General features: G+C 37.0%; 1 pseudogene; it reads left to right on the top strand.

Moving 5' to 3' along the window:
• Positions 1–113: 113 nt before the first annotated feature.
• On the top strand, positions 114–7,884 carry LOC140520768 (non-selective voltage-gated ion channel VDAC2-like; annotated as a pseudogene).
• The last annotated feature ends 9,865 nt before the right edge of the window (positions 7,885–17,749 follow it).

Below are 17,749 nucleotides of genomic sequence, written 5' to 3'. Positions count from 1 at the left end.
TTTTTGTCTATAACAGGTCTTTTCTTTTCCCATTAGCACCTATCTCAGTATTTCATTATGGAAATTGAGCTGATAATGATACACAGCAATTTAGTATACAAAAAGAAGTTCATGTGCAATGGGAAAACAACTTGGAATACTGATAGTTGGTCCTTAGTGTAACCTTTGTATGAGAAGTTGTGAGTGTATACATGATTCAGTCCAGTAAATATTTATTGAGCACTTACTACATGCAAGACACTGTCCTAGGTACTGGGGATATAAAGACAAAATAAAACCAAGACAGTCTGCCCTCACAGAACCTTTATTCTATTGGGGGATACAGCATGTATATAAATATGTAAAAACAAGGTAATTTGAGAAGTGAGAGAACACTAAATTTAGAGGGTGATCAAGGAAGACTGTAGAGTTAGAGGATTTGGCACCCAACCTAAGTTTTAAGGAAAGATGAGGAATCTAATAAGCAAAGGTGAAGAAGGAGAACTTTCCTGACATAGGATACAGTTTGTGCAAAGGTACAGAAAAAAAAGATAGAGCTCCCTGTCATCTAGTTTGTTGGAAAGGTCAGTTGGGACCAGACTAGAGGGACTTCAACACCAAGCTGAGGAGCTTGTTTTTTTATTTCTTTTTTGGCATAAGAGACATTAAGAAACCCATTAAAGGGCTTTGAGTAGGGGAGTAACATAGTCTAACTTATTTTAGAATATTATTTTGGCATCTTTGTGAATGATAGATGCAAAAAAGCAGAAACCAGGAAACCAATTAAAAGTCTTTTAGAATACTTTGGGAAAGAGATGGTTAGGACACTGAATTTGAGAAGTTTAGATGGAGATGACCAAGTAGAAATTGATGTGACAAGTTCAAGAAAGAAATTAGGTGAGATGTGTTCATTTGGGTCATTTGAATACATGATAATTAAACTCCTGGAACCTGATGAGACAATGTTAAAAGGGAGATAAAAGAAAGTAGGGTTTTGGACACTGCCTTAGATGATATCCAGCTTAACTTCAGTCTTACTTCCCTAATGCATTCAAATTTCCCCTATCTGTAAAGAAGTCTCACTTCATCCCACCATCTTTACTAGATATCATTCTCTGTCCTTCCATTTTCAGCAAAACTTTCTGAAAAAGCAGTCTATATTTAATACTTTTCTTTCTGTCTTCTTTGTAATATGACTTGTAACCTCCCCAAAGTCACCAGTGATCTCTTAATTGCCAAATTTAATAGCCTCTTCTCAAATTCTAATCCTTGATCTTTCTGCATTTGACACTTGACCACTTCTCCTCCTGGATACTTTTTTCTCTCCAATTTTTCATGGCACAGCTCTCTTGGATTCTCTTGGCCGCTCCTCAGTTTTCTTTGCTGGATTATCATCTATGTCAAGACCACCAAGTCTGGGTATCCTCCAAGCTGTGTTGTGGACCTTCTATTTTCTTTATACTCTATTTCATCTGGTGACTTCATCAGTTCCTATGGGTTTCATTATTATCTCTATACATATTACTCTCTATGATTCTAAACCTAGCCTATTCACTAATTCCACATCACAAACTGCCTGTTAGACATTTCAAACTGAATGTCCTGTAGGCATCTCAAACTTAATATTTCCAAAACATTTCATTATTCTTCCCCCTTCTGTCAGCAAACATGTCCCTTTTCCACGTTTCCTTATTGCTGTCAAAGGTATCACCATCTTTCAGTCACCTAAGTTCACAAACTTAAGTCCTTCCTCTTATTCATATTCAGTCAGTTGTCAACATCTTGTCATTTCTAGGTCTGTAAAATCTCTAGCATCCATACTGTTTTGTCCACTTTCCACCACCCTAGTTCAAGCTTTGATCCAATCCATTCTTCACAAATGCCACTGATTATCCTAAAGCATAGGTCTAATCAAGTCACCTCTACCCCTAGTAAACTCCATTGACTTTTTTCCTATAGGATCAAATATAAACCAATTGATATCTAACATTTTTTAATAAAAAAAATTTACTTTCAGTTTTCTACGATCACTTCCATAAATCTTAGATTTTTCTCCCCCTGTCCCCTCCTTCCCTGAGACAGCATACAACCTTATATGGGTTCTACACATACATTCTTACTAAATACATGATATTTAACATTTTTTACAACCTGGCCCCTTCCTACCTTCTTACAAATTTTTCCCCCTCTCTTATGTTCTATCCATATTCTGCCTCACAATGCTCTGTTCCCTGTCTTTATGTCTTGATATTGGTGGAGTCTACTACCTGGAATGCTTTCCCTTCTCAACTCTGCTTTTTGGAGTCTTTGGTTTCCTTCAGGATGTAGCTCAAATATTATCTTCTATGCAAGGCCTTTCCTGATTGCCTTAGGTGCTAGTGCCTTCTCTTCCAAGATTATCTTGTACATGCTATGTCCCCCAATAGAATAAAAAATTCCTTGACCAGAGGGACTGTTTTGCTTTTTTCTTTGTAACCTCACCACCTGGTTCATTATAGGTATTCAATAAATGCTTATTGATCGATTGATTGTTAATTGAAAATTTTTAAAAGATAGCAATCCACTAAAAATTGGGAGAGTTAATATTCCTCTTGTAACTTGACAAATGTAACCAAGATAAATATAAAGATTATTACTGACTTGAATAAATTAATTGGAAAGTCTACTTAAATTTCTGATAAAGATGACTTTGTGAAAGATTTCAGCCAAACGCAGCTTCCCTGGAAAATATCCCAGAAAAGATTAAAGAGAATGTCATAAAGCAAAGATTTGATAAGATCAGAAAAAAACTAGTAAGCTCCTCTACCCAGTCCAGGACTACAAAAGAAGATGGCACAGAATGTTCTTGAAGCCAGTGGAATCTCCGTACCATCAGAGCTGCAGCAGAGTACAAAGCCAACACTCAGTAGGTGACTTCCCTAGGTGAAGGGGCAGAGGTACATGGAAAGCATATGCTATAGGGTCCTCTAGGATCCTATAGCTCCATCTCCAGTGACCTGTTTGAGAAGGTAAAAACACCTCTTCGTTCTTGCCCAAGGAGATTAAATAAGACAAATGCTTATACTGCAGAATCCTTGGGGTCTGAAGCAATAATTTCTGATACTTAAGACTGACCTGGGCCACATTAGGATAAAAAGTGGGATCCTAGTCGGTGGCTGGGAAAGGAGACAAATGAGATAGAGGCAAATATACATATTGGGCCAACAGGAAACAGATGCCAGGGACTGAGGCTGAAGCCTGAGCTTGGTCTTCTTTAGGCTTGGCTCTTTGTCACAAGCCAGATTTGCAAAAGGAAGACAAGTTGCAGTGTTGTAAGAAGGAAAACCAGAAACCACATGGAGAGCTATAGCAGGGCAATGGCCATAATGTTACTGCATCATAGCACCTTGGCATGTTCACCTCATCCAAGAATGTGGGTAAGGGTAAAACTTGCTCCTGATGTTGAATTCCAATCTAAGAAGTGAGGCTAAAGACATGAGTAAACAGGAGAAAACTTTACCACGAAGAAATACTGTAGAATGAGGAAGATAGCAGATTAGGCACTTTCCCCAGTTCCCTTTAACTGTCTAGTACTCCCACCAAAAAAGAATTATGCCCAAGTGTCTAACAATTATAGTTGCATAAACAGAACAAAGAAAACCCCAACCAAGTAAAAATACTTATGAATTTACACGAGAGAACTCGTATTTAAAGCAATAACTCAGTACCTTTCCCCTACCAGCACCCAGACTTGTGGTAGAGACACAGGCCAACATACAGACTTGTACTGGGGGATCATTAGGAGACTTCCCTCCCTCCATTGTAGGGATTATTAGCACAGTTTCTCTGTTCTCTAAAATAAGAGGCAGACTGACATCGCAGCTTAGGGGATGGTAGGAAAGGACTAAAAATGCAAAACCTTTTGGCTGGAGCCCAGCCCTAGGAAAGGGAACTTGTCTTGGACTGCAAGCACTCTTTCCTGAACATCCTCTTCCCCTTTGCTCCATCCCACAAAAATCAGTAGATAATACAGTGCAGCTGAAGAAAGAAAGGAGAGCCCAGAGAGGAATTAGGTGAGGGAGTCAGTTCTGCCCTACGAAGATGTATACTCAGGGTAGGGAAACAGGCTGGCAAAACCTATATCTCCTGACATTTAGGGGCAGAGGCAGCCTTGTGACTTTGCAAAAGGTGAAGATTCAAAAAATGATGGATGGGGGGAGGTGGAAACTTTTTAAAAAATGAAATATTATAGAAAATCACTTAATAAAAACTCGAGAGCACAAGCAAATAAATCAGCTTAGAGTATCTTAAGCCAGAAGGAAGGATGAATACTAAATCCTGAAAGAAGAGTAAACAAATGCCTGTCAAAATGCAAAATTTTGTGGGCTCACATGAGAGCATGGAACAAGAAGAAACTAGTACAGTGGATAACAGTGCTGGGCCTGGAGACAGGAAGATCTGAGTTCAAATCCAACCTCAGACACTTAACTAGCTATATGACCCTTGGCAAGTCAATTAAACTGTGCCTCAGTTTTCTTAACTATAAAATAGGAATAATAATAGCACCTATGTTACAGATGTTGCGAGGTTAAAATGAAATAATGCAAGTAAAGCACCTAAGAAATTAAGAGTAAGTATAGTTCAGAATTTATAGCTTTAAGTGCAGAATTTAGATACTAAGCAGTTTAGAAAATGTTGAATTCAAGATTAGGAGCCTAAAAAAGGGAAAGAGATTAACCAGTTGAAAACAAAACAAAAACTGGAGCGGAAGTAAAAGGCAGCAATGTAAAATACACATTAATGTGATTTGACTTAGAAGAAAAGATGCATAGCAATAGCTTAAGTATCAAAGATCTCCCAAAGGAACATGACAAAAAATGAACACCACAATGTAGCAAATAATGCAAGAAAACTTCGAGAATTTTTAAATGCAGAAAATAAAAACATCAATTTCAAGAATCAGCTTATCTTCAGAAAAAAAATTTGTGTTTTAAACTCCAAGTCAGTGATTAAATTTAATAATTTCCATTACTAACAGCAAATCCTTCAAATAGAAGAAATATATTTATAAAGGAAAGGAAATTTGAATGACACAAGATTATTCAACAGGCACAAGAAATTGCTGAAGAGAATGGAATACCATATTCTGAAAAGCAAAGGAACTCAAACTCCAAATACAAAGCAATATGCTTTGCAAACCTGAACTTATCAATAAAAAGAAATGAACATCCAACAAAAGAGGGGGGCACTTAAAGAGTTTCTGGAGAAAAAAAATTAAGCAAGATATTCAATTTACAAATGGCCCAAACCATAGAAGCAAAAGGAATATAATGGGATAAGAGAGCCAAAGAAGAATTGAGTAACTCCGCAAAAAACAGAGTTCGCAACAAATATAAGTAATGCCTCAGATAAAGGAATAATATGGCCAGAAGGATTCAAGACATATAAAGTAAGACCTTTCAAAAAGTGAAATTAGACCTATTGAAGAAAAAAATAGGAAGAAACAGCTTAGGACTCCCACCATTCCTCACTCCCTTTGCGTACAGGCTTCTCTTACTATTGCCTGATTGTTTTCCCTGCTTTTCTTACCAGTGCCCTCTTGGTAACCAGGAGGCAGACACAGAGGTAGCCTTACTGAGGAGGAGTGACTGGTGAAATCTCATGGAGGTAAAAGTGTCTTGGAGCGGGGCTATGGATGGATCAGATCAATGTGCAACCATGATGGAGGTGAGGGGTAGGGGTGGGTTTCTGGCAGGCAGAGAATGATGGTGTCTTCCGTTACTTTGCCCTCCAGTCTTAGCACCTGTCTAGAACACTAGTGCACTGGTCACCAGGTCACCCCCTCCTGTGGTCTTGCCATGTTATTTTACAAACAGTCTTGTCAGCCTCTATCAATGAATATTCCTCCTTTATATTGTAAGCTTGGCCACAATAAGTTGCCAGAGATGTTTTCAACTAAGGATTTGGTTTCTGGTTGCTGAAACTGGATGGGAAAACAAAGTTCTGTAATGGAATGAAATTATCATCTTTTGTTTCACCTAGTACAGACACTAGAAAAGTTAATGGGACCAAAGTTACAGTTAAATTAAAGACCAAATATAAATGGTGTGAGCATGGTCTTTAACAAAAAAAAAAAAAAATTGGAACATTGATTACACCGGGAACTTAAACTGCAATTGAAGATTAGATTTGCCAATGTTTGAAGCTGACATTTAACAATACCTTTTCACCAAATAGTTAAGAAAAGTGGTAAAAATAAATCTGCTCACAAATGGAAGTATACAAACCTTGACTGTAATACTGACTTTGATTTTTGCTGGACTTACAGTTCAGATCTTCTGTTTTTGGCTACAAAGGCCAGCTTGCTGGTTCCTAGATGACCTTAGTGGAATGACTGCAAAGGGTTACAGGACTAGAGCCTTCCAGCTGCACCCTATTGTCAATGATGGAACAGAATTTAGAGGTTCAGTTTATTAGAAACTATATGATGATCTTGATACTTCTATAAATCAGTTTGGACATCAAGTACCACCTGCATTCATTTTGATGTTGCAGTTAATTTCAAATGTATTCCATGGCTTCTATTTCTGCAAAAGTCACTGTTCTAGTTTAATTGTTGAGGGCCATACACAGACTCTGAGGCCCAGGGTGAGAGTTATGCTGTCTGCCTTGATAGATGGAAAGAACTTTTATGCTGGAGGTCACAAACTTGGGCTTGCTTTACAGTTGGAAGCTTAGTACCTCTGAAGGAACTTTTAAGGAAGAGATAGCAGTAGATTTGGCCATAAAATATATTTCCAATGTGACTTGCTGACTTTTTTTTTCTAAGAGAGATGATTGAAATAAGAGATGAGCCAAACAAAAATTGTATTTTACAGAGTTATTTGTTAGTTGGTTTCTAGTTAAATTGGTTATCTAGTTACCAGTGCTGCAGTAGTGCAGTTACTTATACATTATTTAAATGTATTTTACTGTTAAATTGCTACCCATCTATAATGAAATAGACCTATTTGAAAACTGCAATTGTGTGCATGCTTGTTTTTATTCCTTTCAATATTTTATATTGCCAGTTGATGAGATGAATCTGTGGACATTTTGAGATGAGATACAAAATTTTGTTAATTCACTTTCATTAGAGATACTTTTTTTTGGTATCCTAGAATAGTACAGTTTATGAATAAAATATTATAGTTGTGTCTCCATTTATTTTCAGAGTTAAAGCTTGTATAATTAGAGTAAAATGAGTTAATTTACAAGCATTCCCTTTGGACTCCTTATCTACCCTATAATTAATTTTCCACAAGCTCTTCATATCTGGTTTTAAAATCTCAGGCTTTAAAAAAATAAAATATGAGGATATGTAAGAAAAAAGAAACAACTTAGAAGATGGACAAACTTAATTAGCTTGAACACTGAAATAGAATGGAGCAAACAACCATGATTTGATGAAACAAGAAATATTACAACCAAGTCGAAAGACAAGTTGTAGAGAAATAAAACCCCAGACACCCTGAAATTCATGACTAAATGAAAAACTTTGATACCATTTTATAGAAATGTGGTCATGCTAGCAGAATAGCAGGAAGAAGTACAGCTTATCTCCCTCACCAAACTCTACAATGATCTAGAAAATGTTCGAGACCAAATTTTGATAGGGAAGTCCAAGAAAAAGTCACATTGCGTCATTTTCCAGTCCAGCATAGTTAAGGAATAAAGGTCTATGAATACTAGGGATGGACACTGGGGGTAGAATCTGACCAGCATTCATGCAGAGCATTGTAGCACACAGAAAATGAAAGCCGAGACTGGGTACTGGGAGGTAGAAAGAGATAAGAGTAGATTCCTGAACTAGTGCAGAATGTAGGTATGGGTGCCATTTCGAAACTGTTGCCCAGTACCCAGTTCTGAGTCAAACTAAGGAAGAAATCTGCAAATAGGGGTGGTAGAGAGCAGCAGAAGCAAAGAACAAGTTTGAAAGCAAACAGTAAGTATGTGACTCTGATCTCAGGATCAAAGTGGACACTCAGCTATAGACTCCAGCCAGTAATGAAAGCTTACAGTGACATGACCAGGATAGGAATATCAGCCTAAAGGAGAACCTGCAGTTCAGTAACTCAGTACTCCCACAAGTCAGAGCCAACCCAGAAGTGGTTGACTGTAGCAGCATACTATTGAAATCCCTACCAGGAACAAGCCAACATTCCCAAATCTGGCTCAGAAACTTGTAGGGCTCAGAATAGGAAGCCAGTAAGTAGTCTGCCCCCAGAGTAACGGATATAGGGCAGAAACTTAAGCCAGACATTCACCACGCCCAGAAGTATGCAGAGCCCAACACCAACATAAAAACTAAAGTAAAACAGTAGATTGGAAGAATAAGCAACCACAATTCCAAAGGATTCATGATGAAACCTGTCCACCTTCAAATAGAGAGCAGATGTACTTAGCAGATCAAACCACTTTTTCTCTCCCTCCCTTCTTCCCTCTTTTTTCCTTCCTTTTCCTTTTTTTGGATATGGGTAATGTGAAAGTTTGTTTTGCATGTATATTTCTAATGTATCATTTTTCTTGTCTTCTCAAGAAATGGGAGAGGGGAAAGAGGGAGGGAATTTGAAACAAAATAAATTGAATTTAACAATTAATTGGAAAATAGTCAATCCTAAAGTATGGATGAGTCAAAAAATAAGTAATGGGAACAATAATTTCTTTAAAGATGATGATAATAATGGTTCGACATACCAAAATTCTTAGGATGTAGCCAAAGAAGTACTTTGACATTTTATATCTCCAAACCTTAAATTAATATTATCTCTGTTCTGTTTTATTTTGATGTTTTGCTACACATTTCCCAATTATGTTTTAATCTGGTTCAGGCCACACTTTAGAATTTACAGGTGTGACACCTCTGATCTAAACATGTTCATCAATAAAGTAAATAATAAAAAAGAAAGAGATGATCTAAGAATTGAGCACTGTCCTAAGCACTATACAGATATCTCATTTGATTTTCACTACAACTCTTATGAGTCTGGTGCTATTATTCCCATTTTACAGTGGAAAAAATTGAGGCAGCTTTAAGTGACTTGCCTAGGATCACACAGCTAGTACTTATCTGAGGCCAGATTTGAACACAGACCTTTCTGACTCCAGGCCCAGCACTCTATCCGTTGCACCCCTTAACTGCCTTTATGCCCAAAGAAGATCAAAGAAAGAAAAGCTACTCTTTTTGTAGTGGAGAAGAATTGAAAATTAAGGAAAGATCCATCAATTGGGGAGTGGGTGGAAAAAATTTTGGTATATAAATGAAATAATAATGTTGTGGTGTATGATATGAAGAACTGAGTGAAACCTGGGAAGAATTGTATGAGCTGTTGCAGAGTGAAGTAAGTTTCAGGAACCAGGAAAACAATGTATACTGTAACACTAATCTAAAAAGCAATTTTGAAAACCTTAATAATTCTGATCACAGTGATTTAACCATGATTCCAGAAAACCAGCAATGAAGAATGTTTCCCACTTCCTAACAGGCAGAACGTATGCTAATAATGCAGAATGAAACACATTTTTGGACATGAACAACGTAGGAATTTGTTTTGTTTCGCTATGCTTATTTGTTACAGTGGTTTGGGGTTTTTTTTTTCCCTCAGTGGAGGAAGAGGTAGAAGGAAGAAAAGAAAATGCTTGAACATTTTAAAAAAATTTTAAAAATGCATATGATGACTGTAGAGAAGCATACAAAGGCTTCCGTGAGCTGATGCAAAGTGAAGTAAACAGAGCCAAGAAAGTTATACAGTGATGATAATGTGTATGGAAATACACATGGAAATACAAAATAATCACAAATGAATATTTCAAAATTACAACTTTTTTTCCTGGTAGGTAATATATCACCACCCACTGATTTGGAGAGGTGGGAGAGAAGGATTTCATAGATAAGGACTATTGCATTGCATATATGGTCAGGTTTTTTGTGTGTGATCATTTTTGCTAATTTTCCTTTCTTCTTTAAACATAATTGTTATATTGAATGACCAAAAGGAAGAGAGTAAGGTAATATAGGAGGAAATTAGACAATATAACAAAAGACATTTTTTAAAAATTCACTGGAGGAACAAAAGTACACAAATTGGAAAGATAATGAGAAAAAGTGGGAAAGACAGCAGTCTAAAAGGACAAGATCTCAAGCTTCAATACCAAGTTTTAATCCTCAAAATTATTTGTTACTAATTAAAAAATAGAAAAGGTGACCAGTGGAACACATTGGGTATACAAAATCCAGAAGCAATTGTGTTTTAATAAACTTGAAGGCTCCAACCCTTTGGGTAAAAAATTTACTTAAAAAATACTTAGAAAAATGAAAAGCAGTTTGGCAGAGATTAAATCAACATCTCACACCATATTCAAGATATGTAGGGAATACAAATGGGACTCCCTACACAGCTGCCTAAACAAGAGACAAGCCATGCATCTCCCACATATTTGTTTTGGCAAAAGACTACTAGCTTCACACAACCAAATAATAATCAAGAAATTCAAGGAGAAATTACTGTGATTTCCATCCCAGAACTTCCTCTCTATGTCAGCTAGAACCTCCCAGACAATTTTTTAACACTGTGCTTCATCTGCAGTCTTATCAGGAACTAACCTCTTCCATGTAGTTCCCTTTCTCCCAGTGGTGAGTTCCTCTAGGTTCCTCCATTTTGGGGAGGGGGGGAGCAGGTCAGCCAACCTTCATCTTCTATCTGTGTTTTTGACTTTCTAGACTTCTAACCCATGTTCCAGATGTTATACTTTTGTTCTTTCCCTATCTCCTTTTTAGTTCCCTTTTGCCTATTGTATTCCCACGTTAGAATATAAGCCCCTTGAAGACAGGGACTTGTCTTTTTTGCTTGTATTTATATTCCCCAGCATTCAACAAAGTGCCTTTGACTTAGTGCTTAATAAGTACTTGTTGCCTAGGAAAGGAGGCACCAGCAAAGTCATCAGCAGTTGGAGTCAGACCTCATCACAAAGCCCAAGTGCTTAGGAGATGAATGAATGAAAGAAAATCTGGCATCATGAAACAATTATTGCAAATTTAGACTTCTTCAAAGTAATTTCATTATAACTGCAAACCCTCAAAAGAAAAAAAATGGTTTTCTTAAAGCAAGAATTTTTAAATGAATTTTAAAACTCCCAAGGAAAGAATTGAAAGGAGAATAAGTAGCTTAGAAGAGAAAATGCTAAGTTTTATCTCAGAAACTCCCTGAAAATTAGAATAGATCAAACAAAATATTGTAATGCCTATGAGACAGCAAGATCAAAGCATCAAAGATTAAAGCAAAATCAAAAGATTGAAGAAAATAGAAGAAAACTTTAAAATCATTGGACTCCTTGAAAATGATTTTTCTTTAAAAAAAAAAAAGCCTAAACATGTGGGACAGAGCTAAGATGGCACATTATTGGCAGCCATTCTGCTGAACTATCCCACCATTCCCCTTTAAACAATTTTAAAATAATGACTCAAATCATATCTTGGAGTAGCAGAACCAACAAAAAGTTGGGATGAGATTTTTTTCCAGCCTAAGAAAACTTAAGAGGTGAGCAAGAGAAGTTTGTGGCATCAGGGTATAGGCCTATCTGGAGCTCACACACATAGAACAGTAGCAACAGTTTGCAGTCTAGAAGGACAAGATCTCAAACTATAATACCAAACTATGATCCTCAAAATTATTTGTTGCTAATTTTAAAAATAGAAGAGTTGACCTGTGCAACAGATTAGGTATACAAGATCCAGAAGTAATTAAACACAGTAGCATTGTGGTTAATAAACTTGAAGATTCCAACTATTTGGGTAAGAATTCACTATTCAAAAAAAAAAACCTTAGAAAAATGAAAAGCAGTTTGGCAGAGATTAATTTAAATCAGCATCTCACACCATATTTAAGATATATAGGAAATACAAATGGGACTCAGTAGAAGCAGCTTAGTTCTCAGCCTAAAGATGGTATAGGAGTCAGACAACTAGTAGAAAGTGATTACAGGGCACCCTTTGCTGGCACTAGGTACAGGCTCTGATGGACAACTCTGTTGCTCATACACAATTCTGGGTTGCAGTTGCAGGGTGGAGAGAGTGTTGGTAGTCAGTCACAATGGAACAGGGCCAAGGGTCCATTCTGAGTAAAGACTAGAGTGCAGATTAGGAGAGCAGTGACTATAACTTTCCTGGATCAGACCATTCTGGAAGTATGAGGAACTAGCAGAGGTTCCCCATTCCTGAACTAGCTCTGGAAACAGTAACATGAAAAAGCCAAAAGTCTTGAGTGTCTTCTCACCCCTAGTTAAGCAGAGCCCAACTTTAATATAAAATCTAAAGTCAAGAAATAGATTGGGAAAATGAATAAAAAAACAACGAAAAAGTTTACCATTAAAAGTTACTATAGTGGCAGGAAAGACCAAACTCAGGAGACAACAACATGAAAATAGCTACCCAAAAAGCCTCAAAGAAAACTGCTAATTGGGTCCAAACCCAACAAGAATTCATGGAAGCATTAAAGAGATAGGAGTGGTAGAGGAAATATATGGGAAAAGAAATGGGAACAATTCAAGAAAATTATGACAAGATAATTAACAGCTTGGTTAAAGAGGCACACGCGCACATGCACACACATACAAGATCCTCTAAAGAAAATAACACTTTTAAAAGAATTGGCCAGATGGGAAAGGTAATACAAAAGTTCACAGAAGAAAAAGACACCTTAGAAAGCAGAACTGGCCAAATGGAAGAAGAAGTAAAAATATCTCAATGAAGAAAACAATTCCTTAAAAATTAGAATTGGGCAAATGAAAGCTAATGACTCCATGAGACAGCAAGAAACAATAAAACAAAGTCAAAAGAGTGAAAAAAGAAAAGAAAATTTGAACTATTTAATCAGAAATCAATTGACCTGGAAAATAGATTGAAGAGAGATAATTTAAGAATTATTAAACTACCTGAAAGTCATGATCAAAGCAACAGCCATATTTTAAGAAATTATCAAGGAAAACTGTCCTGATGTCTTAGATTCAGAGGGTAACGTAGAAATTGAAAGAATCCATTGATCTCCTGAAAGAGATTCCAAAATAAAAGCTCAAAGGAATATTCTAGCCAAGTTCTAGGGCTCCCAGATCAAAAAGAAAATATTCCAAGCAGCCAGAAAGAAATAATTCAAATATTGTGCAGCCACAGTCAGAATCCCACAAGATTTAGCAGCTTTTCCATTAAATGGGTGGAAGAATATGATATTCCAGAAGGTAAAGGAGCTAGGATTACCAAAAACAACAGCAACAAAAAACAGTAACCTACCTAGCAAAACTGAGTATAATCTTTCAGGGGAGAAATACACATTTAATGAAATCGAGAACTTCTAAGCATTCCTAAGGAAAACACAGCTAAATAGAAATTTTGATGCTCAAGCACAAGACTCAAGAAACCCAAAAAAGATAAACATGAAAGAGTACTCAAAAGGGAGTTAATAAAGTTAAACTGTTTACATTCCTATATCAGAAGGTGATACATGTAACTCCTAAGAATTTTACCATTATTAGGACTGTTAAAAGGAGTTGACATGGAAAGAGTGTGTCGATTATGTTGGTATGATCTCCAAAAAAATTGAAGTGGTAAGAAAGAGGGATGCAATGGAGAAGGAACGAGAGGTAGAATGGGAATTTTTTCTCACATAAAAGGTGCACGAGAAGAGCTTTTACAAAGGAGGGGAAAATAGAGAGGGGGTGGCAAATAATGCTTGAGCCTCACTCTCAATGAAATTATTTTAAACAAGGAAGACTATATATACACAGTTATATAGAAAGATGTAACTTACCCAATAGGGAAATAGGAGAAGAGGATTTTTAAAAAGGGGATGATAAAGGAAAGGGCGTATTAAGGGAGGCAGCAGTCAGAAGCAAAATAGACTTGAAGAAGGATAGGATAAAAAGAGGAAGAAACAAGAAAATAGGGTGGAGACAAATACACAATAATCATAACTGAATGTGAATGAGATGAACAAAGCCATTAAACAAAAGCAGAAAACAGAGTGGATTAGAAACCAGAATTCAACAATATGTTGTTTGCAAGAGACACTTTTGAAACAAAAATACACATGGAGTTAAAGGGCTTAAGCAGAAACTAATAGGCTTCTGCTGAATTAAAAAAAAGCAGTGGTAGCACATGATCTCACTTGATATCATGAAAGCCTGCAGAATTGATCAGATGACAAAACAAAAGCAAAAATAGACCTAATTAAAAGAGATCAGGGAAACTATATTGTGTTAAAAGGTACCAAAGACAATGAAGTAGTAGCAAAAAGTTTTACAGCAAGTTTCTATGATAAAGGTGTCATTTCTCAAATATATAATGAGTATAGAACTGGGTCAAAATTTCTTTTAAAAAATAGCCATTCCTCAATTGATAAGTGGTCAAAGGATGTAAATACACAGTTTTTAGAAGTCAAAACTACCTCTAGTTATTTGAAAAAATGCTCTAAATTGATTAGAGAAATGCAAATTAAAACAAATCTGAAGTACCACCTTACACCTATCAGAAATGACAAATGCTGGAGAGGTATCAGGGAAAAATAGTTACACTAATGCATTGTTGGTGGAGTAGTGAACTTGTCTAATCATTCTGGAAAAAAAATTGGAACTATGACTAAAGTATTATAAAACTGTGCATATTCTTTGACCCAGAAATATTACTACTAGATCTGTATCCCAAAGACATCATAGAAAAAGGAAAAGGACTATGTGTAAAAAAAAAAAAATGTAGCAACTTTTTTTTTGTGGTGGTAAAGAACTGGAAATTGGGGGAATGCTCATCAATTGGGGAGTGGATGAACAAGTTGTGGTATATGATTGTGATGGAATGCTATTGTACTATAAGAAATGACAAGGGGGTGGTTTTAGAAAAAAAAGAATGACAAGAACTATATGAACTGATGCAAAATGAAGTGAGAAGAACCAGAAGATCATTGTGCATAGTAGCCGCAATGATGTAATGATTGGTTGTGAAAGACTTGGCTACCCTGATTCCAAACAATTCCAAACAATACAACAATTCCAAAGGACTAATGATGAAAAGGAACTGATGAACTCTGAATGCAAATTGGAAGTATAATTTTCTCAACTTCTTTTTCATGCTTTTAAAAAATATGGCTAATATAGAAATGTGTTTTTGCATGATTTCACATGTATAATTGATGTTGCTTGCCTTCTCAGTGAATGTGGGAGGGGATGCAAGGGAGGGAGAGAATTAAAAGAAAAGAATATTTAAAAGTAAATAATAAAATGTTGTTTTTTAATAAAATAAAAGCCTGAACACAATTTGTTGAAAAATTATAATAAAAACTGCCCAAATATATTAGAACTAGAAAGCAAAATAAAAATTAAAAGAATCCACCAGAAAGAAACCAAAAAACACCAAAACTTCAGGCATTCAGAAAATAAGTAGTTTAAGTAGAGAGAACATAATCAAGATCACACCTGGCAGCTTCCATGAAAACAGAGATCTTGGGATACAATATTTAAAAAATTAAAAGAGGCTTACAACCAATAACTTACCTTTTAAGGTGGAGTCTAATCCTGTAAAGGAAAAGGTGAAACTTTAATGGATTAGAGGACTTTGGATTATTTTAATGAAGAGCTAAGTAAGAATGTTGAAATACAAATACAAGAGTACAGAGACACCTAGGAAGGTTTCTCAAAATATATTTGAGTAATTGATTGTTGCATTTGTCCTTTGTTCTCAAAGAGGACCATGACATCAAGATGATGACATGACTTGCAGTTGACTGATTTCAGTGAGGAAGGGCTGTGCAAGGTCACCAACCTCAATTTCTTCTCCTGAGCCATCTAGGTTCAGTGGCCTGACATTTATCAGAACAACTGGAGATGACCCAGGATGCAATGTGAGACCCTGGCCCTTTCAGGTTAAGGTTTTATCACATTCTCACTTTGAGTGAAGTACACCCATTCGATGAATAGACTTCTTTAAGTTACTCAAGTGATGGCTTCTTTAATTTAAAAAAAAAAATCAAACTGGGAGGGGAAGACCCTCAAGGTTCTTGGGTAAAAGAGAAGCAATTACTATTTAGTTGTTACATTCGCTCTGTGCTAGGTAGGTGGGGATTTGTCCAGTCTATGAGCTCCAGAGTGAATTGGGTTTAAAACTCGCTCTTTGAGCAAGAGATGTAACCAGTAAACCCAAAGAATAAAAGCAGCTTTTGGTCATGGAGTAGACTTTCCCCTGAGTAGAACACTAGAGGAAAAAGAGAAGAGGAGAGGACAGGAGAGGGAAGAAGCTGCTATTCACTCACAGGTTGTGTTTGTTGACATGACTTGCAGTTGACTTTCATTTGAGTGAAGAAGGGCTGTGCAAGGTCACCAAGCTCACGTTCTTCTCCTCTGAGTAATTGATAGATGTAAGGTGATGTCATGCTAACATTCTAATGGAGAAAAAGAAGTGACTCTTCAACATCTTAATTTCTTCAAAGAGTACTGAGAAAATAGGTAGGTTGGTTCTGTTCTCAAGGAGTAAGAGGAGGGTCATTGTAATATATCAGGGTAGAAAAGGCAAGGAAGAAGAGAATGGAATTTGCTATTTTTCTTAATTGGGGTGTGTGAGATTACACAAATGAAGAGATAGGTGTAGGGATAATGGACACCAAATAAGCCTTACTCTTCACTGGTTAAAGGTTTGAACATGCCTGCCCTCATAAAGTTTGGTGTAGAAATGCACAAAACTCAGTAAGGAAACAGATGAGGATGGGGAGGATGGGGAAGTGGAAGGTTGATAGGAATAGATAATACTGGGAGGAAATAGGAAGAAGCAAAGCAAACTTCCTGATCCTGAAGCAGAGGATTAAAAGGGGAAGAATAAAACACAATGCAAAGAATTAGAATTTAAGGTGATGCCTTAGTTCACACCTCAGAAAATTAAAGAATTGCTAAACAAATGTGGTCTATGAATATAATGGAATACTATTGCCCTGTAAGAAATTATGAAAGAGATAGTTTCAGAGAATCCTGGGAAGTATGGACTGATAGAGAATGAAGTGAGCAGAACCAGAAGAGCAATTTATACAATCAAGAATAACACCTTGAGGTGGGCGCAGCCAAGATGGCAGAGTAGAAAGACACATATACTCTAGCACTTCCCCCACAATCCACAAAATACCTGTAAAAATTGACTCTCAACAAAGTCTAGAGCAGCAGAAGCCACAGAACAACAGAGTGAAAGAGATTTCCAGCCAAAGGTAACCCAGAAGGCCAACAGGAAAGGTCTATCTCATGGGATGCTGAGTGGAGTGGAGCACAGCCCTGGCCACATGGCACTGGGAGGAACAGGACCTGAACAGACCTCCGGGAAGAGTTCCTAGCAGGGAAGGTCCCAGATACCTCAACCCACAAGCAACAAAGAAAGCTCCAAAGGTCAGTGGGGGAGGGCTTTCCTAGCTGGGCGAGAGGGAACAGGGTTTCTCCAACAATAGCCCCAGGTGACAGCAGAGGCCACAACAGCAGACTGTGGGCAGCTATGGAGGCCAGGAAGCAACCTGGATCCATTGTTCAGGCAGCTCAGCTTAAAGCCTCTAGCAGTAGGGAGCAGCTGATCTAAACCCCAGTCCTGAGTGATGGCCCCACCCCCACAAGAAAATAAGACAATAGAAGGTTACTTTCTTGGTGAATAGGTGTCTCCTCCCATCCTTTTGGATGAGGAAGAACAAGGCTTACTGTCACAGGAAGTTAAGACTCTTGCCTCCAGGGCCTCCAAAGTGAACTT

This window comes from Notamacropus eugenii, chromosome 1 (assembly GCF_028372415.1).
Source record: "Notamacropus eugenii isolate mMacEug1 chromosome 1, mMacEug1.pri_v2, whole genome shotgun sequence".
NCBI classification, from domain to species: Eukaryota; Metazoa; Chordata; class Mammalia; order Diprotodontia; family Macropodidae; genus Notamacropus; species Notamacropus eugenii.
Note: the sequence above shows the minus strand (reverse complement) of the source record. Positions and strands in the feature narration are given on the sequence as shown.